General features: G+C 49.1%; 1 protein-coding gene and 1 pseudogene across 1 annotated transcript in view; one reads left to right on the top strand and one right to left on the bottom strand.

The window, feature by feature from the left end:
* Positions 1-15,803, bottom strand: part of PIK3C2B (phosphatidylinositol-4-phosphate 3-kinase catalytic subunit type 2 beta) — a 64,025-nt gene extending 48,222 nt beyond the window's left edge. Inside the window, exon 1 of the mRNA XM_019711443.2 lies at positions 15,388-15,803. The gene's annotated coding sequence lies outside the window, so the exon portion shown is untranslated. The remainder of the gene's footprint in view (positions 1-15,387) is intronic.
* Positions 15,804-21,836: 6,033 nt separating this feature from the next.
* Positions 21,837-23,215, top strand: LOC109434452 (chromobox protein homolog 1; annotated as a pseudogene).
* The last annotated feature ends 506 nt before the right edge of the window (positions 23,216-23,721 follow it).

The raw sequence follows: 23,721 nt of genomic DNA, 5'->3' as shown, positions 1-23,721 counted from the left end.
TAAGGGCAGAGTTTTCTGGGGGTGAGAATGTTTAGACATGGAGATGGGTGATCAGAAAGCAGGTGGTGTCCATCCTTGGGGTCCTTCAAGCACAGGACTGGGTATCAACTAGGTCAGGTTTGGCATCTGTAAAAGCAGGGGGGTGGATGAACAAGACCACCAAATGAAGTGTCTGCCTGCTCTGGGAGTCTTTGATTCTGACCTATTAAATCCCTTCAAGCAAATTCCTCAGAGGACTCCAAGGTCAAACCCCAGCATAGCCCCTCCTGAGCCCCAGGAGGGAAGAGGAGAAAAGCCCAGGGGAGATCCAGCAGGCCCAGCTCCTGAGGCTCTTCCCAGACTAGAATTCAGAGTAAAGCTGAGCTACTCTTCTCTAATAGAGATAGAGTGGAGGCAGGGCAGACCCTCTTTTCCTGCAACAAAACCACCGTCCCCCTGGCTCCCGGCTAGGACACCATAAGACTGTCTGTCAGCCACGCAGGGAAGGAGACCCAGCCTGCTGCCTGAGCTCACGCCTGGGGCCACGCTGGCAGCTGCTTCTTCCGCAGTCTCCATACTCAGTTCACTCTGATGCTGAGGGATCCCTGGTGAGGACGCAGGACAGGCAGCATCCCCCCAGGACCAGGAGAGCCACCACTAAAGTGAAGTGTACAGAGCCAGGCACAGGGAAAATCAGAAAGGGAAAAAGGAAAGGCAGGATTAACCAGTCCTAACAACCTAGAGCTAGTGAGAACGCAAGGCCAAATTTCATTTTCCGGGAGGAGGGACAAAGTATTTCAGGAATCAGCATCTCATATTTCCTGCCTCCCCCTTCCCTAGTTCAGTTCCCTCTGCCAGACTCTGCTGGGCTGACAAATTAGAAAGTGCTCTGTTCCCTTAGTCCTCAAGGGCTACTAGGGATTCTGTAAGAAAGCAAATATCCTTGTAGGTCCCAAGAAAGAGGTGGGGTGGGTGAGAGCCGGGGTCTCTGCTACTCTGCAGCCCATCCAGGCAGAGATGGCTGGGGCCAGTGCCACTGTCACAAACCCCAGGGAGCACCCACACGTGTTCTGTGTGAATGACACCCCTGACCACAACAAAGAAAATCACATGAATGGCACCCTTGGAGTTGTGCAACTTGGTGGCCCTGGCTGTGTTCTCTAGTGTCCATCTCAGCAGATGGAAATCACTGGAAACGTCATATTGACCAGTTTCCTTTCATCGCCTGCATACACCATTTAACATTTCCCCACATTTGCACATTCTTTCCATTTAACCATTTGAAAATAAGATGCAAACATTTCACCTCTAAACACTTCTGCCTGAATTAGTTAAGAACTAGGACATGGGGCCAGCCCGGTGGCTCAGGTGGTTGGAGCACCGTGCTCCTAAATCAAGGTTGCCGGTTCGATTCCCACATGGGCCAGTGAGCTGCACTCTCTACAGCTAAGATTGTGAACAACGGCTCTTCCTGGAGCTGGGCTGCGGCAAGTAGCCGGGGTTGGCGTGAGCTGCTGCTGGCTGCTGTGTGCTTCTGCGGCCTACTGTGTGCTGCCATGAGCGGCCGGTGGCCAGCATGAGCGGCCGGCAGCGGCAAGAGCTGCTCTGAGCTGCTGTGAGCGGCTGATCAAAGACTGGTGACCGACTGCCTCAGCCGGGGGAGCGCAAGGCTCAGGCTCATAACACCAGCGTGGGCCAGGGAGCTGTGTCCTACACAACTAGACTGAGAAACAACGGCTTGAACCGGAGTGGGGGTGGGGAGGTAGAAGAAGGGGGAAAACAAAAAGAATTAGGATACTCTCCTATATAAACACAATGCCACCCACAAAATTTAACATTGACACAATAACATTGTTTAATATATAGTCCACATTCAAATGTTCTCAATTGTCTGTCATCTGGGAAGTTTTTCGAACATATAAATTCCTGGCCCCTCTCTGATTCAGTAGGGTGAGTCCCTAGACTCTGAATGTTTCTAAGGCCCTCAGGAGATTCAAATGTGCAGCCGGGTTTGACCCACAAACTAGGGTTTCAGAAGAAACTGTGGACGGGGACCCCAAAAGCACCAGGCAGCCAGCTGGTAGAGGAAGAGGACGTGCTTAGGCCGAGCAGGTCAGTGCCAGGGCCTAAGCAGCACCAGGCACCAAACTCAATCCACACAGCTGCCAACAGGTGGCTGAGGCCTGCAGGGGAGGAAATGGGGTCAGGGCCGAGCCACACAATGGTTCAGAGTCAAAGGGTGGAGAGAAAGAAGCGGGCACTCCCTCCAGTGAGCTGGCTCTGCCTAGTCCCCGTGCCAGAGAGGGAGGGCCTCGGGGCCAGCACTGATCCCAGCGGGGGAAGAGAGTGGACAGGGCTTCCTGCTGTCTTGCTGGAGGGTACTGTATCAGAGCTGCTCTGCTGGGGACAGCCTAATGGGTCTGTGTCATCTCCCCATATCCTGAGCCACAGAACTGTATCCCAATGGGTGCTGAGTAACAGCTACCGCCAGGCATCATGCTAGACTTAGAAGTATTCAGATGACCGTGGCATGATTCCAGAGAGCTCACGTCCTAGCAAAGGTGAGAGACATATCCATAAATAATTCAATCCCTTTCTTGGGGCACAAAGCAGGGAAGATGTCTTGGCCCATCTTCACTGGGCAGGGAAAATGGACAGCTTTCAAAGTGGTGAAAAATAGAGGGTTCCAGCCCCCAGCCTCAGCCATCGCACCTTTTAGTTATTTTTACTAACAGAAGACGACTCAGTTATAGGACTGCCCTAGGGAAGCACCTCCTCTCGGAACAGAGTGGGGCAAGGGGTTGGAGGCCATAAGGACTTAATCCCTTTGGCTTCCAGAGTTTTCTCTTCAGAGAGGACCCCTGCCCCCGTCCATCCCCCCAGACCCACATTTACCCATACCCAAAATCCCCCTGACTTTGCAGCCACGGTCCCACGCCCCACACCTCAGTCTACATATCTGCTGCCCTACTTCACCTCTCCCTCCCACAGCCCCAGCTCTAACAGGAAAGGTCAGCATGTGCTATGCCAGGAATCCGTTTCTTCCCCCAGGAAGGTATATCCAGAAGGTCAGGGAGGCCATCTCCCTGCCTCAAATAGACGTGCGTGGTCCCTGCCTCTGCATTGAAAACCTACACGTTATACAGCTCTGCAAGCTTCTGTGATGTCAGGCCCATCACTGAGTCATACACACTAACAAAGTCTTTCTATTATCTGACTTATGTCCCTCTATGTGGCTCTCACTTAGTTCCAAATGTGGGGAGACAGATATAACTGCCTGTGTTTTCTTCCTACTCATATAGCCCCTCCCTATTGTCCTCTTAGCCAAGGTAAAGCAGCCCCACACAGTTCAGTCTTTCCTACTGGAACTTACTTTCCATCTCTCTCTTCCCTGGGCCTATCCTGGACTTTCCACTAATTTGAAGCCAAAGTAGATACAAGAGTTAGTAGAGGGCTCTCTGGCTCCTAGGAGAGAAGAAGGACGTGGAGGCTGTGTGACATGGTTAGATCGAGTTGAGTTTGCATTGAGAGGCCTGAAGTCCCCAGTCCTGGCTCAGAAACCATTTGTGTAGTTGGTTCTGGTCACACCCACACACACAGAATCCCTGGAAATCACAGCTCCCACCACACACCCTGCAGATTCAGGATCTGAGTATGAAAAAAATCAGGGGTGGAAGCGGCGAGGCAGCTTGTGGCTCCTCTCAAAACTTTCCTTCCTAGAGCTGGCAATTTAGACGGCACGGACCAGGAGTTGGCAACCAGCTCACTGGAACCTTTCGTGAAGAGGAAAGAAAGGTCTTGGCAGTGTGTGGATCTCCAAACCAGGAATCATCCCATGAGCCAGAGCAGCCACATCTCCTCTCTGTCTGGTCCACACTTCCCGCTTTCTCCCCCCTCCTGGCCTCAGCCACTGCAGCCCCAAGAAGCAGCCCTTCTAGTTCAGATTGGCCTGGATCCTCCAAAGAACATAGTGGGTAGGAATGTAAATTGGTGTGGCCAATATGGAAAACAGTACGGAAGTTCCTCAAAAAATTAAGAATAGAACTACCTTATGACCCAGCAATTCCTTTTCTGGGTATTTATCTGAAGAAATCCAAAACATTGATTCGAAAAGATATATGTACCCCTATGTTCACTGCAGTGCTATTCATAATAACCAAGACATGGAAACAACCTGTGTCCATCAACAGATGAATAAAGAAGATGCGGTACATATATATAATGGAATATTACTCAGACATAAAAAGATGAAATATGCCATTTATGACATGGGTGGACCTAGAGGGTATTAGTGAAATAAGTCAGACAGAAAAAGACCAAAACCATATGATTTCATTCATATGTGGAATATAAAACAAAAAAGTAACAAAGTAACAAAACAAAACAAACAAACTCTCATAGATACAGATAACAAAATGGTGGTTACCTGACGGGAGGGGGGTGGGGGGAGGTCAAAGAGGGTAAAGGGGGTCAGACACATGGTAATGGGTGGTAAGCACACACTAGAATACACCGATATCAATTATAATGTTGTACACCTGAAATTTATGTTATTAATCAATGTTACCTCAATTTAAAAAAAAAAAATTCTTTTTAAGAAAAAGAATTACTTCCAGCTTCCTCAGCCCTCCAGAGAAAGGCAGTGAAACAGGATGGTGAGGGGTAAGAGGAGCTCTCAGGATGAACTTCCCTTACCAATCTTGGCCCCCGCTGAGGGGACTCCTGAGGAAACTTCTTCACAGACAATTTTCCCACCAGCCCAACCCACATCAGAAAGAGAACCCCAACATTTTCAAACAGCAACATCTAGGAAACCCTAGCCTCTCTGAAAGTACTGCCATGAAGTATAAAAGGAGAACATAAGAAAATGGGTGCAGTGTGGGACGGGGACATACACAGCAGCCCCTGTGTGGTCCTTGCCTCGCCCCCGGCTCTCCCTGCCTCATTGCCTCAGCTTTGCTTCACAGAGCCATTTGCTTCCTGCAAAGCAACAGCTCCTGCAAGGCCCAGACTGCTGCCTCTGTCACCTCCAGGTGAACCTGCAGACCAGCTTACCCAGCTCATACCCTGTGGAATCCAGTTCCCCAGGATTCCTGCGGGGGCTGGGAAAACTCCCTGGAGGAGACAGCCCAGAAAGTAGGTCACAGCTGTTGCTATCCAGCCCAGACACCAAAGAGAGGACAGAACATGCTCTGGCTGGAAGGTTCACCTGAGAGAAGAGCTGAGAAGCATCGTGGATCCACCTCAGGCTCAGGTTCAGTCCTGATACCCTATGTCCTCACAAGCTGGATGGAGCTAACCCATGAGTCTGCAAGGAGGCACTTCAAACATGGCCCCACCCCACAGCGAGAGGACGGGATGTGGCTCAGGGTAACTGCAGAGGCAACGGACTAACCATAGTGCACCAAATAATGCCAGCGAGACCAATCTCCAAAAGAAGGACGGACATCTTTGCTGGACATCAACACTCGGATTTTTAGAGAGTGTCTCCAATTCATTCAATTGTAACAATTTTTTGGTTGTTTTCTGGTAGCACCTTTCTTAAACATCTGAAAGGCTTTCTCTCTTTTCCTGTCTGTTAGAGATGAGGAGAATGAGGCCCACTAAGAGTCACTGACTTTGCCCTCTGTTTCACACTGGGGAAGGGTCCAGACAGCCGATGTGGGGAGGGCACGTGGTATTGGGCTGGGCTCCCTCCACAAGTACACACTTGGCACAAATGTGCCAGAGCTCTGGGTTCAGAAGGACCCAGGAAATGAGTCCCCAGAATGATCCTATGCACAGAGTAGAGAAGGTGGGACGAGCAGCTCAGTGTGGTAATCCTGTCTGTGGGAAGGGTGGGGTGAATGCCTGTCAGCCTGGGCAGGGAAGCCAGTGAGCAGGGGCGCTGTGTGGGCAGTGAGCTGCTGGCAGCTGACAGGCAGCTGCTTGGCTCAGAGGAGGATGAAGGGAAGTTGAGCAAAACAAGGTAAGCCAGCCATCAATGCACACCACCATGGGGCTGAAGAACTGCTCCCACACCATGGCCAGGGCGATCTCCTCCCCTCCCGCTGGGCAGGGAGGCTCTGCACCACCGTCCACAGCCTTGCCCACTGTCCCTCTGCCACCACAGTTCCAAAACCAGCCCTCGAAACATGTGGCGTGATAATAGAGAATAACTTCAATGAGTGCTAACACCCCAAATCAAGAAAATCCCTGATAGACTGCAGTCATTCTCAAGGACAAAAGCCATGGTGACCACACAAATGGGAAACATACCCACACCTTCCCCCACACACCCCATAGGTACCCCCCACACTCCATGCACACCCCATGCCCTCCCCCATGCACACACCTCCATACCCTGCGTATCTCCCACAACCCCCACCCCCTCCCCACCCCCATACATCCTACAGCCCCCACACACCTCCTCCAGCTCACGCACTGTCATCAGCTCCCTGAGGACAGAAGAAGCTAGCCTAGACACCATGAGGTTGCAATCTTAGCGTCACTGGCAAAGAAGTCTGAGCGAAGTAGACGGACGTTGAACCAGGAAGAATAAGGGAAACAGGACTTTTGGCTCCAGGGGTCAGCTCTGGGCCTTCCAAAGCAGGTCCTGTCCTGTACGCATCCCAGTCCCAGCACGCTGGGTGCAGGCCCCGGGAGCACCAGGGAGTGAGTGCCAGGGAACAAGAGCCTAGACAGAAGAGCCCAGGAGGCCTTTGCCCAAGGCCACTTGGCTCTGACAGGCCTTAGGGGCGGTTACTTCCTAAGTCAGGGCAGAGTGGAAAAGTCCTGGGGTCCCCACAGACCAGGATGGGAAAGGAAAGGGGCACCAGCTCTTAAGAAGCCTCCATCTTTCAGCCCAGAAAAAAAAAAAAAAAAAGCACACAAACAGAACACCATCAAACATCAGGTACTAATTTACACAGGGGTGTTAGAGGCCTAGGTGTTAGACCGTCCCAGGGACATTGGCATTTAAAAAGCGGAGTCTGAGGGTAGGAGTGCCCAACTCAACCAGTCTGGCAGTGGTAAGGGAAATGTCTAGTGGGCTGAGAGGAATGATCCATTAAAAGATAGGTGGGTGGGTTCCTGGTGTAGGCCATGCCTCTTCTGGCCTCGCCTGGTCCCATCTCCTGAACCCCAGGAATCTCTTGCCCCTCTCCAGAACACAATACCCGCAGTGCTGCCCACCAGGCAGCCTGTCCTTTTAAGTCACCGACCCCTGCAATTTCTGGCCCTGGCTGTTGTTAGCCCAGCCGGACCCAGGCAGCCACCAGGCCTTCCCCAGTAGCCACAGCTCCACTCCTCTTCCTGGTAGCAAGAAGGATATCCTGCGCAGGGCAGCCAAGGACACACTGACCCCAGGGGTTCTAGTTTACCTAGGTCAAAGGAAAATCCCCAGTAGGGAAGCAGGGCCCCAACAGAGAACTGAGAACTGAAATCCTCCTCGAGATTGTCTTTCAGTGTCCAGAATCCCTAAACCACAGGGAAGGAAATTGTCTAGATGGGGGGACTGAGAAGGAGCAACAGGCAGGGGTCCTGATGGTGCCAGACCCCAGCCAGGACTCCCCAAGTCAGCCTGGTCATCCCTGGACGGGTCCCAGGGGAAGGTCCAGTGCGCAGAACCCCATGCCCTATTTCCCAGTCCACCTGACGCAGGACCTCAAAAGCCACGGGTGCAGCTGGAGGCACCTTTCTCTCCCTCCTGCTTTCTCCCCTTTTCACTCAACAAGATCCTCAGAAGCCTTCCCTGGTCAACCCTTTCAAACTCTCCTCACTTCTTTTAATGTCCCCTTAACACTGTGTGCCGCGTGTGTCACCTGACTGAGGTCTGGCCTGGTGTCTGGGGTATAAGAACAATACATCTGCCTTAGATGGTGTTAAAACAACCATTTTTGCATCTCTGTGCATGGAGGGGTCAGGACGATGTATTTTCTAAGTAGTAAGTGATCGAGGGGTTCGGGAAGTAGAGCAAGGAATCAAGTCAGTTAGTCTCTGTTGCTCTGTACATGTCCTGATGCCTCTCTCCCGCTCCCACTTTGCACAGGAAGATCCCAAGGGGGAGCGAGGTCTCCCTAAGACAGAGCCCAAGTCTACGCCGGCAAAGGGGACACTCAGCAGAGGGGTGGACCGGCTGGCACAGTGCAGCACACTCATTCATTCCAGCAGCCCCATCTTCATGGGGCACTCGCCCTTGCGACCCTCGCTCAGGCTCTACAAGGATGGCAATAGTCAGAGGCCATTCTCCGCTGGGGTTAGCTGACTTGCTGGCAACAGGGGGTGACTGTATGTGCGGGTTTATCAGCTAACAATCCACAGGCATCTTGCTGAAATACCATTACAATGTGTGTAATCACCATTACAAAGTCTCAAATTAGTACCTCAGGGCTATGGTGACGGAGAGTTTCGGTGAAAGGGAAAGAGAGGGGATGCTAAGTGAACACAAGCATCACAGAAACAAGGAAGGAAAACAGACCTATTCATTCCCTCTGGCATTTTGTGCCAGCTATTGTCTTGTTTAATCCTCATAACAATCATTAAGTATAGATATTATTAGCCTTACTTTATGAATGAGGAAACTGGAAAACAGGAAAGGGACTGAGTAAATTGCCCAAGGTCACACAACTAGTAAACGATTGAATTGAGAGTTAAACTGAAACATGTTTGAGGCCAAAATTCAGTCTTTTTCACATCCTGCCATATACCCAGGCACATCACGTTTTACCAAATGTCCAAGCGGATATCGGAGATTATTCTGGTACACCCCCACACTCTCTTCCCACACCCCCAGACTGCTTCACCCTTCCAAGCCACTCAAAAAAACAAGCAAATGAGTAAACAAACAAACGGACCTGTTTTGCAGTTAAGAAAACCAATGACCACAGGGTAGAAATGACAAGTCTGAGTCACATAGCTAATAAGTGGCAGCAGTGGGACTGGAAGTCGGTCTCAGACTCACTCCAGTGCTCTTTCCAAGACTAAGCCACGTGCAGTCCATCATACCCATTCTCCAAATCCTCCGGGGAAGGAGATCCCCCAGACTTCCTGTTCCAATCTCTCTCAAATTGGTCCATTCCTTTCCAAGCTTCTGATTACTTTTATTAAGTGAAGTATCAGGCACGAAAAGATTAATATTTCTTTATCTGACCTGAAGGATAGAAACAGCCTCCTAAGTGGTCTGTCTGCCCTGCACTCCACTGCCAGGATCATCCTCCAGCAGCGCAGCTCTGTCTCTCCCCTTCCTTATCAGATACTCAAGACACACCACAATGCGTCCCAGCCCAGTCCCTCCACCCGCCCCAATGCCCCCAAATACTCATGGTTCTTAACCATTGTCAAGGGTCCCAAGTTTTCCCAGAGACCTTCACTCATGCTAGTGCCTTCTGGAATACACTCTGTTTGCCCTCAATGAATACCTGCTCTTATACTAGAGCCTTCTCTCATCTCCTATGACTATCATTTTGCTCTCTTCCAACATCTCTAAAATTTTCAGTGCATCCCACTACATTTACATTGTTTTGTCTTATCCCTACTAGTCATCAGAATAAATATACATTCTATCCATGTAGGTGCTTTATAGTTACAAAACACTTTCATAGACATTACCCATTAATCTTTTGTCCCCCCTTTCTTCCGCCTCTCCCCACCCCCTCCGGTACAAGCCGTTGTTTCTCAGTCTAGTGTGTAGGACACAGCTCCCTGGCCCATGCTGGTATTATGAGCCTTGCGCTCCGCTCCCCCAGGCTGAGGCAGTCGGTCGCAGGCCTATGTGGGAATCGAAATGGTGACCTTGGCATTAGGAGCATGGCGCTCCAACCACCTGAACCACCAGGTCGGCCCTCCATTAATCTTAAGAATAAAAATGACCTATTTATCTTGTCTTCCCCACGTTGCTCAGCACAGTGTTTTACACAAGGTACAAAGCTGTTAAAGACTGCATTCTGAGAGTGCTCTGACCAACCCAGAGAAGAAGAGTTCACACCTCCGTGTTGCAGCATCAGATTCTGAAGCTGGATGAGGAAGGCAAAGTTGTAATTTATTTCTCCAGATAGATACTCCATAGCATTTATTAGATTCTCAGAGTTTAGAGGCCTCCAAATATTCAGCACTCTGGTCCTAGCTTCTATACTTCTATGAAATGCTGCCCAAGATTACAACAACTCTCGGGCAGCCATATGGCAACTGACTCACACTGAGCTTATAGGATTACCCCACTCCATAGAGAAACTAACTCATCCATTCACTTGCATTTTTTTTGGAGTCAATGTGGTTACCTCAAGGTCAGGGGACACATTGAATTCAAGTTTGTATCCCTAGGGTATAGCACAAACCTCTTATTGAAGGATGATAAAATAATTGTAACCACCACCATTTACTGAGCCTTTGCCATCAGGCACTGTTCTAGGCAGTTATGAACTGGGTTCATTTTTACAACAGCCCTTTTATCCTGATACTGTTATTTTCCCAATCTTCCACATAAGGAAATGGAAGCACACATAAATTACATAATTTTCCCAAGGTCAAACAACTAGGTCGTGGGGCAGCCAGACTCTGAACCCAAGGATTCTGGCCCCAGAGACATATACTTAGCCATATGCTGCATTTATACTGCCTGTCAATTGATGAATGAATGAATGTAAGAATGAAAGAGCCAGAGGCACTGAAGATGTTTTTGTTGAACAATTAACCAACCCAACCATTAATGAACCTACCCTATATTATCCATAGAAATATCACAAAGTCCTTCTCAAACTTTCCTTGAGTTTAGCTAGAGTATATCTATAAGTAATTCCCAGTAGAGAATGCTTGTCAATAAAATACAGATGCTTGGTTTGATTAATTTTGAGTGAACTGAATTCTCCAGAATATAAACTCCAGGAGGACAGGGATTTTGTCTGTCTTCTTCATGGCTGGGCATTTAGGAGAATGTCAGATACATTATGTACATTCAGTGCATAACCGGTGAACGAATGAATGGATGAATAAAAAATAAAATGCAAACTCCTTCAATGGCCCTGGTCAGACTAAACTACTTTCAGTTCACCTCTTTCACGACTCACTTCATCCCCCACCGCAATTTCTGCACATTGTTCAAATCTCAGGTAACGTTTTTTTCCAGGAAGTCTGACCACCCCAAATGCCCCACATATGAGCTCTCACAGCATCCCACACTTCCCCCACCACAGCCATTTAATTGTCTGCATCCCCACTCAACAGTTAGTTCTAGAAGGCTACCTATCCTAGGCACTGAAAGCACCTAAAGTCCTTAATAAGCACTCAAAACCCAGTTGCTGCACGAATGAATGAGTTCTTTTTAAACATTATCTGACAGACATACCCCTTTGTGATCATATCTTCTCCCACAGGTGACGTGAAGAACCCTTTCTGTTGTCATCTGGCTCTTGGGGAAGCCCCATCTCACTCAGAACGTGGGCTCCATTGACATTAGTTTTCTCACAGGTCCCTCAGCGCAGCACGGAAGGAACACAGGTTCTGGAGGAACCCTGGCCTAGATTCAAACTTCAGCTCTTCTCTAACTAGTTATACAATCTTGGACACGTTTCTGAATTTCTGGTTGGAATCGAAACCTAATATAAACCTCAGTTCTCCCAACTGTAAAGGAGGGAAGAGACAATTTCTTCATCATCCATTTACTCCAAGGTTGGGGAGATGGCAAAATGCAGATAATGTTTGAAAAGCTACAGGTGGACGGATGTTCAATGGCAGTGGCCGTCCTCTTGCCTTTCTTAGTACTTGACTATTTGCTCAAGTGGCACCTTCTTTTTCCCGTCCTTGCTGGGTCACCTACAACAGCATAGTCAGAATTGCACTTCAGAGCATTTGCCAACCCCCTGGAACCACTCTATCTTTCAAAGTCTCTTACCAGGGAACTAACTGTATCTACCTTTTCTCTTCCTTAAAAACAAAAAAAGCAAAAAACCTGCCTTCTTGAAGTCTAGAGTGGAAATCTGACTTCCCTGGTTATAACATTTTTTAGGAAAGTATAGTTGCCTTCTCCAAGGTTCCCCTAATATCTGAGATGCAAACAATCTCTCCTTTCTTGGTCAGAATTAAACGCGCTCTAATAGTGCCCCTAGTCCTTTGGAAGACATAACAGCATGGCAGGTAGGAAAGGGATGGGTGCTCTGCTTTCAGGAAAACTGGGCTCTCAAAAAAGAGAGAGCGAGAAAGACAGCGCTCTCCACAGTTGAAGGGCACTATCATTACTCCTATTGGGTTTCACGGTTAGTTTGCGACCTAAGACAAGAAGAGCTCATATCTATTTCTACTACCTAGCAAGGCAAACTTTAGTATTTCCTAAAATTGGAATCTTCTTGGATCTCTTCTCTTTATCCCCGTCACTCTTCCTATGCCTTCTGGTCATATTGTGACCTGTGGGGCAGGCACAAAGTGCCAGCATTGCTAGTAACCCTGTGACTTCTCATGGAAATGATCTCCAGGGTCGTTTCCAGTTGTAACACTTTGTGTGATCACAGGAAATGCAAGAGCAGTCTCCTTTTACTTCATAAAACAGATACAAAATAAAGTACATATGGAAATACCAAAACAAAGGATCTGCCTCAATTATCCCAGAGCCCCCAAGTCCTAAACTTCTTACTAGAATTGCCCAAAAGATGGCAAAATTACTTGATTTGATTATCTGGTCTTACACTGAAGGTAAGGATATGAATGAGAAAGACCGGTAAGGCAGGAACCCACGGAATTCACACACATGTGCCTCATCCCTCAAACAACCGGGACTTGGAGATGCTGGGCTGGGGCCTATTAGCTAAGGGTGTGTCCAGTCTGGTGACATCACATGGGCATTCAAGTCAAGGAAGCCACTACCAAAAAGTTCTGCAACTCTGCTGCCCCTTTCTACTCTCCCAAGACCCAATACCTGCCTGCTAGTGCCGTCGAGGTTTACGAGCACAGGGTGACACTGCCTGCTTCAGATCCCTCCTCTGTCATTCACTAGCTGGCTCACACCTGTAAGTGCCAGCTAGTATATGATTTGCTAGCTTAGCATTACTCTGTCTCTAGATGGTAGCCAGCCTTTGAGGGGGTATATGTCTCTTCCCAATTCCCCACAAATATCATTAAGCAGTCTTTCCTTCTCTCTCAGTACTCATCCTGCCAACCCTATTTGAAGAGAAATACCCAAGGAACAGTTACTTTGGTATTGTCACATCTCTCTTCCCTTAGCAAGAAAGGAAAGATTCCGGAACATTCTCTATTCCATACCCTTGGTCCTCCCACCCCTCCCCCACCCCCACCAGCTCTCCCTTCCTTGTCACTAAGGCTAAATTCAGGATGAATAACTGGCATTTGTATAATACTCTGCAGTTTTCAGAGTGCTTCTGCATACATAATTTTATTCAGTTCATAGTAAACAGTGTATTTCATCCTTAAAACAATCCTGTGAGCCAAGGGCATTATTTTTCCCCATTTTACAGATATGCAAACTAAGACTTAAACAGGCTCACAAATTGTCCATACTCACAGAGAGGAAATAAGTCACACCAGGACTCAAAGCCAGGCCTCCTGACACTGACTCTGCTCACTGTTTTCTCTACTACTCCACATTGTCATGTCCAAGTTCACATCCCAGGAGCATGAGGAGCCTGAAGTTTATGGCCAGTTACAAACTCCCAAAGGAACACAGATCCCTCATTTTTCTCCCTGCTGGCCGGAGTTGAGATGTCCAGGCTGAAGGACCACAGACATGAGACACCTGCAAAGCGCCAGGTCCAGGTGGGTTGAGGGAACCACAAAGAGGGAACCAAAGGCCCACAGGGTGTGGAAGATCTGCTAGAGCACCACTGGGTCATGGCAAAGACCACAAGCAGTCCAGGCCACTGGGCAACCCCCAAGGAGCACCGCAGGGAAAAGCCTGAGGCCTTCCTCACCAGTGCTTCCAGGGACAGGGAAATGGACAAGCTGCCTCCGGCCAGGCTGAGAGCTTGATCAGATGCAGACACACACACATGCACGTTCAGCAGAAAATTCAGAGCCGTGGAAATGAAACCTTGGACTTATCCAAAGAGCAAAGGAGAAGCAGCCACCATCTCCTCAGATGCTGGCTGCCAGGCAGAGCTATAAAATGTGCCTTGACTTAATTTTTCCACGGACACATCCCCAGATGGGACCGCTGGGCTCTGGAGGAGCCACAATTCCAAAACCTCAGAACCGCTCTGCTCTGGGATCCATAGCTGGTTTTGGGGAGAGAGGAGTATTTGGGGATGGGGGTTGTCACCCCCTGGGCCATTTCTCTTCCAGTATCTTTCCAAGGCTCAGTGTGGCAAGAGTAAGTTTTCATTCAGCAACTGCTACAGGGCTGGAATTCAGTGCAAATTGGTAACATCTGCTTGGCCACGTCCCAGACAGTCAGGTAGTTTAGAGAGAAAGGAGGGGCAACGTTGATCCACCTCTGGGAGCAGGGGTAGCTGAGTGCTCAAGAATCTGGTGCCATGCTGGGTACAAAATTCCCCAATGGAATAGAGAAAAAAAACCATCAGGGCAGCTGGAGACAATAGATTCCATCCCAGGCATGGCTAGGGGTGGTGGTAGGTGGAGGGAAGCCACAGAGACCCCAAAAGGGGTGGAGATGCAGGGAGACATGGTGGGCCGGAGCAATGGCAGCTTCTTCACACACAGGAGGGTGTGTGCACTCATTAACCTCGCACAACTGTAACCTCTTCCCACCATCCCGGACCCTGCCAAGTCCCTGGGCTCCCTACCCTACCCCACCCAACCCCAGCTGGGCAGCCTCCCTTGGGCTTCCTGCTGCTGCGGCGGCTCCCCGGCATCAAAGCCACAGCTGTTGGGAGCTTAAAATGAGAGACAAGTACAGACCGGGGAGAGCAGCGCCTCCCCCGAGGGCCGGGAACTCGGGCCTGAGGGTCCCTCTCCCTCTCCCAGGCTTTCTCCTTTTGCTCCAGTATCCTTATAAGGGAAACGCCAAGTCTACAATCCGTTTGACTAAAAAAATGTATATATTTCCTAGGCTAGATGCTGACTTTTCACCCACCGCACGAGAAAGCACCACCCCGCTTCACAGCAGGTTTTGCTTTTTATTTCCTATATTAAACAAACAAAACCCAAAACCATTGATTGGCTCAGATCACCTAGCAGAAAGTGTGTTTAGAGGGAAAGGGGTGGAGAAAGGGGTCCCGGGGGCTCGAGACGCCCCGAAACTGCTGGAGCGGGTTGGCGGTGGGGGTCGGCAACCTGCTTCGCGCTGCGGGCCGGAGCTGTCGCCCCCACGGCGTCTGCCGCTCAGCTCGCTCCGGCACCCTCGGCTCCTGCCATTGTTGAGCCTCGGCTGTTGCCATGTTGGTGGGACAGTCCCTTGACCGCCGCTCCCTCCAGGCCGGGCCATCTGCAGCCCTAGAGCCGGCGTTCTCGACCGGACGCGCGTCCTACCTGTGCTCCCCACGGGCTCTCTTGCGAGACCCGACCGCGACCGGGGCCACTGGCCCCACAGCTCCCTGCGTCTTCGGCCCTTCGCCAGCCGGCTGCGTACCGCCCCTCTGCGCCGCGCCCTCTCCGGGCTCTGAGCTCTGGAGCAGCTGGGAGGCAGGAAGGGGCGCCGGGACCAGCTCCGGGGAAAGAAAGTGCTCTCTGCTGAGAGCGTGCGCAGCCCGCAGTCAAACAACCCCGCGTGAGACAATAGCCGGAGCAGCGGGCGACAGCCGAGAGGCCATCTCCCGGGAGCCCGGCGCACTGCACAGCGACGCGCTTTGGTCAGACCTGCCTGCTAGCGCAGGACACGCGGCCGCGGCGCACCAGCCCCAGCCCCGGCTCCAGCGCCGAACCCTCCGAGCCCCAGCGAGAGGCGGGGCGGACCAGCAGCTCTGAAGGCTTTCCATCCCTCCCCTCCTCTCCCCGCCCTCCCCTCCCCTCCCCGCTCTCCCCTCCCCTCCCCGCTCTTCCCCTCCCCGCTCTTCCCCTCCCCCGCTTTCCTACTCTTTCCTCCCCTTCTCTCCCCTCCACCTCATTCTCTCCTCTACCTTTCCTATCCTCCCTTCACCCTCTCCCTCCCCTCTCTGCCCCTCCCCCACTCCCATACTCTCTTCTCTCCACCTCATCCTCTCCTCCCCTCCCCCACTCTCCTCCCCTTTCCTCTAGCCCCCCTCCCCTCCGACTCCCTCCCTCCTTCCCCGCATGGGCGCCGGGAGGAGAAACGCGCCCGTGGCAAGTTTTGCTTGGGAAATCCAAGAGCCAAGATTCCCACTTCCCACTTGGGTGAAGGTTTTGCAGATGGGCACTGCTTTTCCCTTTGCACTGTGTCAAATAAAATGCTAAGTCCTTCTGCTGGAAATGACAGAGTTTTGAGGTCCTGTTATCGGTTTGAGGAATTTCACCGCTCCACACCCCCCCAACCCCGGTGGTTAGGACAGCGATGCCGGAAAGAACTCCTACTCGAGGTCCGAGGTCGGGGTTGGGGGAATCTGTCTCAGCGCTTGGCACACTCAGCCTCCTTGGTTTTTCTATTCGCCCAAGTGGGTCGGACCAGACCCCAAAGAATAGCGATCAACAACCGAGGGGGTAGGGTAGGTGGCAGGTCCTCCAGCCCAACTATATGGTGGGGAAACTTCTTCATAGAGTATGTTATACTTAACATTTCGACTCTTAAGTAAGTACATTTCTTTGAGCGGTCATCTCTAGAATTTTCCTAGAGCCTCTACGAAAAAGAAACCAATAGTTGACCAGATCCTCATTTGCATTTGATTTGTGTAATAACTATGATCTCTGATCTCACAGTATATTTTCCTCAAAACCTAAATCTTGTTCTTCCCCAGGATCCCCATTCTTTCTTTCTCGCCAGACTACGAAGATGACACCTGGTTCTCAGCCTCACTCCACTGCAATCCTCTTTAGGTATTCAGGGTCTCAAGAATCCTAACCTCCCTCAGATGCCCAGACTCCCCAGCTAGGGTTCCCATGAAAACATTTGTCAACCTTATCCTTCCCTGGTCTCAAGGAAATATTTGTTAAAGTGCTACTATTACAATTTGTCTTGGGTTCACCAGAGTTTAAAAAAAAAAAAGACAAAGGTGTCAGAAAAGCATTTTTAAAAATTTCTTTATTGGGTGGCAGATTGGCTCAGTGGTTAGAGAACAGTGCTCATAACACCAAGGTGGAGGGTTGGATTCCCACATGGGCCAGTGAGCTGTGCCCTCTACAACTAGATTGAAAGCAACGACTTGACATGGAGCTAATGGGTCCTGGAAAAACACCCTGTTCCCCAATATTCCCCAATAAAAATTTTAAAAACAATTTCTTTATTAATATTAAACTGTGTGACAAACCCAACACAATCCTTAGATTCATAGAATAGTAGTAGACTTGAAAGAGACTCCAGAGCTCGGTAAGAGGGTAACTGTTTGTTCATAAGGGGATTGGAAGACCCAAAGGATGTCCTACGGAGGGGAGAAAGCAATTAAAAAGTGAGTTCACAAAGACTGGATTAAAAAACTGTGGTACATTTATACAATGGAGTATTACTCGGCTATAAAGAAGAATGAAATCTAACCATTTGCAACAATATGGATGGACCTAGAGAACATTATGTTAAGTGAAATAAGTCAGTCAGAGAAAGACAAATACCACATGATCTCGCTTATATGTGGAATCTAAAGATCTGAATAAATGAGCAAAGTAAACAGACATAGTCTCAGAGATGTAGAGGAAAAACTGATGGTTGCTAGAAGGGAGGAGGGTGAGGATAAGGAAGAAGGGGGAAGGGATTAAACAGCATAAATTGGTAACTACAATATTGCCATGGGGATATGAAAGACAGTTTGGGGAATATAATCAATAACGTAAAGATTTTGTAGGGTGTCAGATGGGTACATGTCTTATCAGGGAGACCACTTAATGGATGGTGTAGATATTTGACTACTGCACTGTACACCTGAAGCTGAAGTTGATACTGAATGTCAATATACGTAGTCATGGGATATGGAGGACAGCACAGGGAATAGAGTCAATGGAATTGTAATAGATACATACGATGTCAGAGGGGCACTAGATTGGGGGAGGGGGTTATCACTTTGTGAGAGGTGAAATGTCTATTACATTGTTTTGTACACCTGAAACTAATAAAAAATGAATAAAAAAGTGAGTTCACTATTCAGAGTTCACTATTTTGTTCCCGTGTAAGATGAAATCTGAGCAAATGCCAAAGACCCTTCATTGCAGGCAACCTCAGTGAGGTAATGGGAAGAAAGCCCATGAGAGGAAACTGAGGCTTGTGTTCCTTCTCTCTGCCCAATGCGATGTGACTGTGGGTAGTCAACATCACAATCTGAGCATCACTAATAATATTGGCTTCACCTGGCACGCAGGGCTATTGTGAAGGTCAAGTGAGAGAATGTAAGTGAACCATTTTGATGACTCTGGACAGCCTGCTCTGCACACATACCATAATGTATGTATGGTCTTATTCCGCATCCTCAAGCACCGCAGGAGCTAAACACGCATTTATTCACTCACTCAGTCACACTTGTTCACAATTAATGTCATCAGGCTATGCTTGGAAGACTGAGACAACAGAGGAGCATAGGGGCCATCACTGCTTCAGTGCTGCTGGAGTGAAAAGTCGGGAGCAGAGAGCTAACAGGAAGTAGGCCTGGGTTGCTGGATGATATCAAAGGCTTTCTAATACATTTCAGTAGGGAGGAAAATTTGAGTTATGAGAAAAACCAGGGCACATCAATAAGTTTTGATTTTGTCCTGTTCGTGGCAGAGAACCCAGGGTGTGGACAAGTGGAGCTGGGAGTGATGTGATCAAAAATAAAACTTCTTGGCATATTACACAGGAGTATTTGGAAGATGCACTGCAGGGCTTCCTTTGCCCCTGCAGATCCATTCTGAACCCTCTGGCTTTCTAGTAGGGATTAGCCAATGGGAGCCACAGGAGAAGAGTGGGAGGAAGGAGGCCAAGGAGGTCTGGATATTTATTCCTCAGGATCCCTGTCTTTGGTTCACTGTGGGCTGGCTGCCACCTTTCACCAAAGATCACAGCTCCCTCCAGGTGGGTCCCTCTCCTTCTCCTCTCTCTCTCTCTCTCTCTCTCTCTCTTTTAAACTTACTAGTTTTTGTGTGTGTGTGTGTTTTTTTCAATTGGAGAATGGGAACAGGACTTTATTGGGAAACAGGTGTGTACTTCCAGGACTTTTTTTTCCAAGTCAAGTTGTTGTCCTTTCAGTCTTAGTTGTGGAGGGCACAGCTCAGCTCCAGGTCCAGTTGCTAGTTGCAGGGGGCGCAGCCCACCATCCCTTGTGGGAGTTGAACCAGCAACCTTGTGGTTGAGAGCCCATTCTCCAACCAACTGAACCATCCGGCAGCCCAGCGGCAGCCCAGCGGCAGCCCAGCGGCAGCCCAGCGGCAGCCCAGCGGCAGCCCAGCGGCAGCCCAGCGGCAGCCCAGCTCAAGGTGCCATGTTCAATCATTAGTTACAGGGGGCGCTGCCCACCATCCCTTGAGGGAAATCGAACTGGCAACCTGGTGGTTGAGAGCCCACTGGCCCATGAGGGAATTGAACCGAACCAGCAGCCTTCGGAGTTAGGAGCACCGGAGCTCCAACCACCTGAGCCACCGGGCCGGCCCCCCTCCTTCTCTCTTAATTCAGATAATCACTCCCTTCCTTTGACTTTTCAGGCCTGGGGGGTAGACACTTGCTTTCCCGCTGGCCCCCGTGTACTGTACACTATACTCTTTTTTTTCTTTTTCTTTAGTACTGTACAGAATTGTTGTGCTTCTCCTATACCCAGCTGACCCTTTGTAAATTGTCTCTTCAAACTGGAGTGTGCCATTTCCTCTCTGCCATGTTACCAGGGTGGGGAAGGAACCAATTTTCCTCTGCCCACAAGATTCTTTGGCTGGTCTAATACTCAAACAGACATGAGACAGATTAGCAAGAAAAAATTTAATTCATACATATGTATGGGAACCCCGCATACATGAGAGAGTCAGAGACCCCACATGCACAAGTGGTTCAGAGATAGAAAAGGAACGTGGGTATAAAAGACATTCTGAGCTAGGGATGAGGTAAGGTGCCACGCGGGCTTCAAAAGTTCATTGCAGGATGATAACAAGAGTAGAATTTTAGTAAATAGAAGTTTGCCCTGCCCTATAAATAAGTTAAAAGAAATTATTCCTGATAATCTCTTATGGGCAAAACCTGTAATTCAAATTCTTCTAGGTAGTTAGGGGTGGGGACAGAAGCTCCTCTTGAGCCTGTGGCTAAAGTTGCCTTTTGTTCAAAATAATCTGCATACCACAGAGGCACAACTCGGGCTGACTAGTTCTGGATTCCCACGTGAACACAGGCTGGGAGCTCAACGAGGAATCCATGGCTGAATTCACAGTGCGAGATTAGAGAATCTCAAACCTGTGCCAGGGCTGTGACAGCAGCGATAAAAAGGAAAGGGCAGCTACAAGAGGTAATTAGGAAGTCGTTCAATAACATTTGCTAATATAGTGAATGTAGGGAGTCAGGGAGGGGAAGGAATCTGGAATTACTTCCCACATGGCACCTTAGGCATTGGTGGCAGGTGGTGCCACTCACTGAGTGAAGGACTATAGTAAGACAGGGCCCACGTGCTGATGGAGCAATCATGAGTTTAATTTGGGACACGTTAGGCTGTAGGTTGGCGGTGGGTAGCTGCGGAATGTTTAGGTGAGGATGTCCAGCAGACAGTGGATTTATGAAACTGAACTCAAAGTAGAGGTGTGGACAAATCATATCAATTTTGGACTCTTCAGATTATAGGTAGTCAACAAAGTTATGGCTATGTATGAGATCACCCACGTGGGCATATAGAGGAAGGAAGAGAGCTGCAGAAGAAATTGAGAAAAAATAACCAAGTTGATAGAGCAACTAAGACTGATCAAATATATGGTGATGGAAAGAGAACTAGCTCTGGGAGGTGAACACACAATGTGATGTATAGATGATGTGATACAGAATTTTACACCTGAAACCTATGTAAGTTTAGTAACCATTGTCACCCCAGTAAACTTTAATTAAGAAAAGAAAAACTAAGACCACAGAGTGTCAGAAAGGAGGGTAGGAGAAAGTTTGGTGGAACACAAGTGCATCAGGGACATGCTGGAGGTCAGAGCTGAAAAAACGCTCTTTGGATTGACAAGAAAGTCACCAGTACCAGTGGTGTGAGAACAGTCAGAGTTAAACGAGGCTCCAGTGGGTTAAGGAGTAAAAGAGACACGTGAAAATAGACCATTCTTACTAGAAGCTTGGCAATTAACGGGAAAGAGAAATACATAAGGCAGTAGATATGGGGAATACAAAATCAAGGGGAAGATTTGGGGTATATCTTTTCTTTTTCAGATGGAAAACGCTGAAACATGTGTAGAGGTGAAAGACAAAAGAGATGGGGAGATGACTGATGAAAAATGCCGCAGAGGAGATGGGATCCATGCACAGGAGGGTAGAGTTGCCTGGTTTACGTTTGAAAGGAAGGGTGCACGAGCACATGCATTTGTGCTAAACCTAGAGGCTAGAAGGGAAGAGACCTGGTTGCTGCCTGGCAGACAGTCTCTAAGTCATTTCCTGAGAGAGAAGGGGTCAAGATGGGGTTGAGGATTAAGGAAAGTGGTGAAGGTTAAAATAGCCATTGAAAGGAATAAGAGTGGTAGCTTCTTAGAGAAATGGAATTGTCAGCAGAATTGAGGCTATGGCTGGGATCAGATATGTCGTGGCTACAATATGAATATGTTCATCATTTCTTCTGCAGTGCTGGGAAGCCCAGGTGTAGAATGTTAAATCATTGGGGGGCAGAAGGGGTGCAGAATAGGCATGGTGGAAGGATAAAGTGGAAAGAAGGTGCCTGACAAAAGAGGATATGCCCGAGGAGGAACGTGAAAATGAAAAGGCTGTTGTCATGCGGGGCAGCCTGCAGGGTCTCAGCTCCTGCTCCCCGCACAAGAATGCAGGATGTGTCTAGGCCAAAAAGGAACACGCACGGAGCCGGAGCCATAGATGGGGGAGTCACACCACTATATTCTCGCTGGGGGCATCCGCCTCTCTGCAATCCTCAACCCACTATCCGCCCTTGCTAGACCCCATTTTCTGCTAGCGTAGCCACAGCAGTTATATTAGTGGCCAATGGCTCACTGGTTACAGCTGACGGCCAACTAGCCACAGCTGATGGCCATTCAACCACAGTTGATGGCCATTTACTACCTGAGCCAGCACCTTTCCACATGAGGCCGAGAGCCTGGAAACTGCACTCCTGGCTCTGTCCCCACAGCTGTGAACCCCTAGTCTTGCTCCCCTCCAACTCTTCCTCCAACACCCCAGCCACAGTGATCTTTCCGAAGCCAACATCTGCTTCCCTTGCTGAAAATCAACTAGCATATAAGCTCCATAAAAGCCCCGAAGTTTTACTTTGGGTTTTAAACTTCTGTATTCCCAGAGCTTAGCGCAGTGCCTGGCACATAGCATGTGCTCAATAAAATTTGTCAGGGACGGGCCTTTGGCAGGGGCCTGTGGTATACCGCTTTACTGAGGGGCTCCCCCTCCCTCTTGGCCTGTTGGTTTTCTGGGTGCCGCTCCTCCCTTCCCACAGTGACGTGCCAGTAGCGTGGCACCTCTTGGTTCTTGGGCACTGCTCTGAGCAGCCTCACCCTTAATACCAGAAAGAAGCTGGAGGGCACTACAGGGGAAAAAGCAAAACAAGAAGAAGGTGGAGGAGGTGCTAGAAGAAGAGGAAGAGGAATATGTGGTGGAAAAAGTTCTCGACTATCCAGTGGTAAAGGCCAAAATGGAGTACTCCCTAAAATGAAGGGGCTCTCAGATGAGGACAACACTGTGGGAGTCAGAAGAGAACCTGGATTGCTCCAACTTCATTGCTTAGTCTCTACAGTCACAGAAAACAGCAATTGAGACAGATAAATCAGAGAGAGGCAAGCTCACATCTGACTCTGATTCTGAAGATACAGGAGAGGAGAGCAAACCAAAGAAGAAAGAAGAGTCAGAAAAGCCATGAGGCTTTGCGGCGGGGTTTGGAGCCAGGGCAGATTATTGGAGCTACGGGCGACAGTGGAGAACTCATGTTCCTGATGAAATGGAAAAACTGATGAGGCTAACCAGGTCCCTGCCAAGGAACCCAATGTCAAGTGCTCCCAGGTTGTCATATCCTTCTAAGAGGAAAGGCTGCCGTGGCATTCCTACCCCACGGAGGGTGACGACAAAAAAGATGGCAAGAATGAACTCTCCTGAGTACCAGCCTCTGTCACATCTGACTGTGGATTTCAAGTGGGGAAGGGAAGGAGTTCTACTTGTCTTGACCCCACAGAGGTGGCTTGAGAAGATGTTCTTTGAAGAGCCAGTATAGTTTCTGTGCCATACAGCAGCCCAAGTGCTTTAAAGCCATTCCATGCTGTGTACTTTGCACCCCAGTTCCAGTGGAGGAGAGGGAGAATAAGTGTTTCAGGGTAACCCATTCTGCACTTTACTGAGAAAAGCAAAGGGCCTTCTATGAAGGACAAAACTTGCAGAATGGTTGTGTGGAGAGCAAAAAGATACTGTAGATCTTCAAAGAGCTTCTCCACAACCCACAGCCTCCTTCCCAGCAGTGTTAACTGCATTTTTACAGCGTAGCATGTGTGTAGTTTTTGACTATTGCTGGTGTATTATTTGGGGGTGGGAGGGCTGGGGTGGGAAGGAAAGGAGATGGGCAGGAAATTTTTTTGTTAAAATTTGGATCGTGATTGGGAAAATGGTGA

This window comes from Rhinolophus sinicus, linkage group LG17 (genome assembly GCF_036562045.2).
Source record: "Rhinolophus sinicus isolate RSC01 linkage group LG17, ASM3656204v1, whole genome shotgun sequence".
NCBI lineage: Eukaryota > Metazoa > Chordata > Mammalia > Chiroptera > Rhinolophidae > Rhinolophus > Rhinolophus sinicus.
The sequence above is the reverse complement of the archived record's forward strand: the minus strand, read 5'-3'. Positions and strand labels throughout refer to the sequence as shown.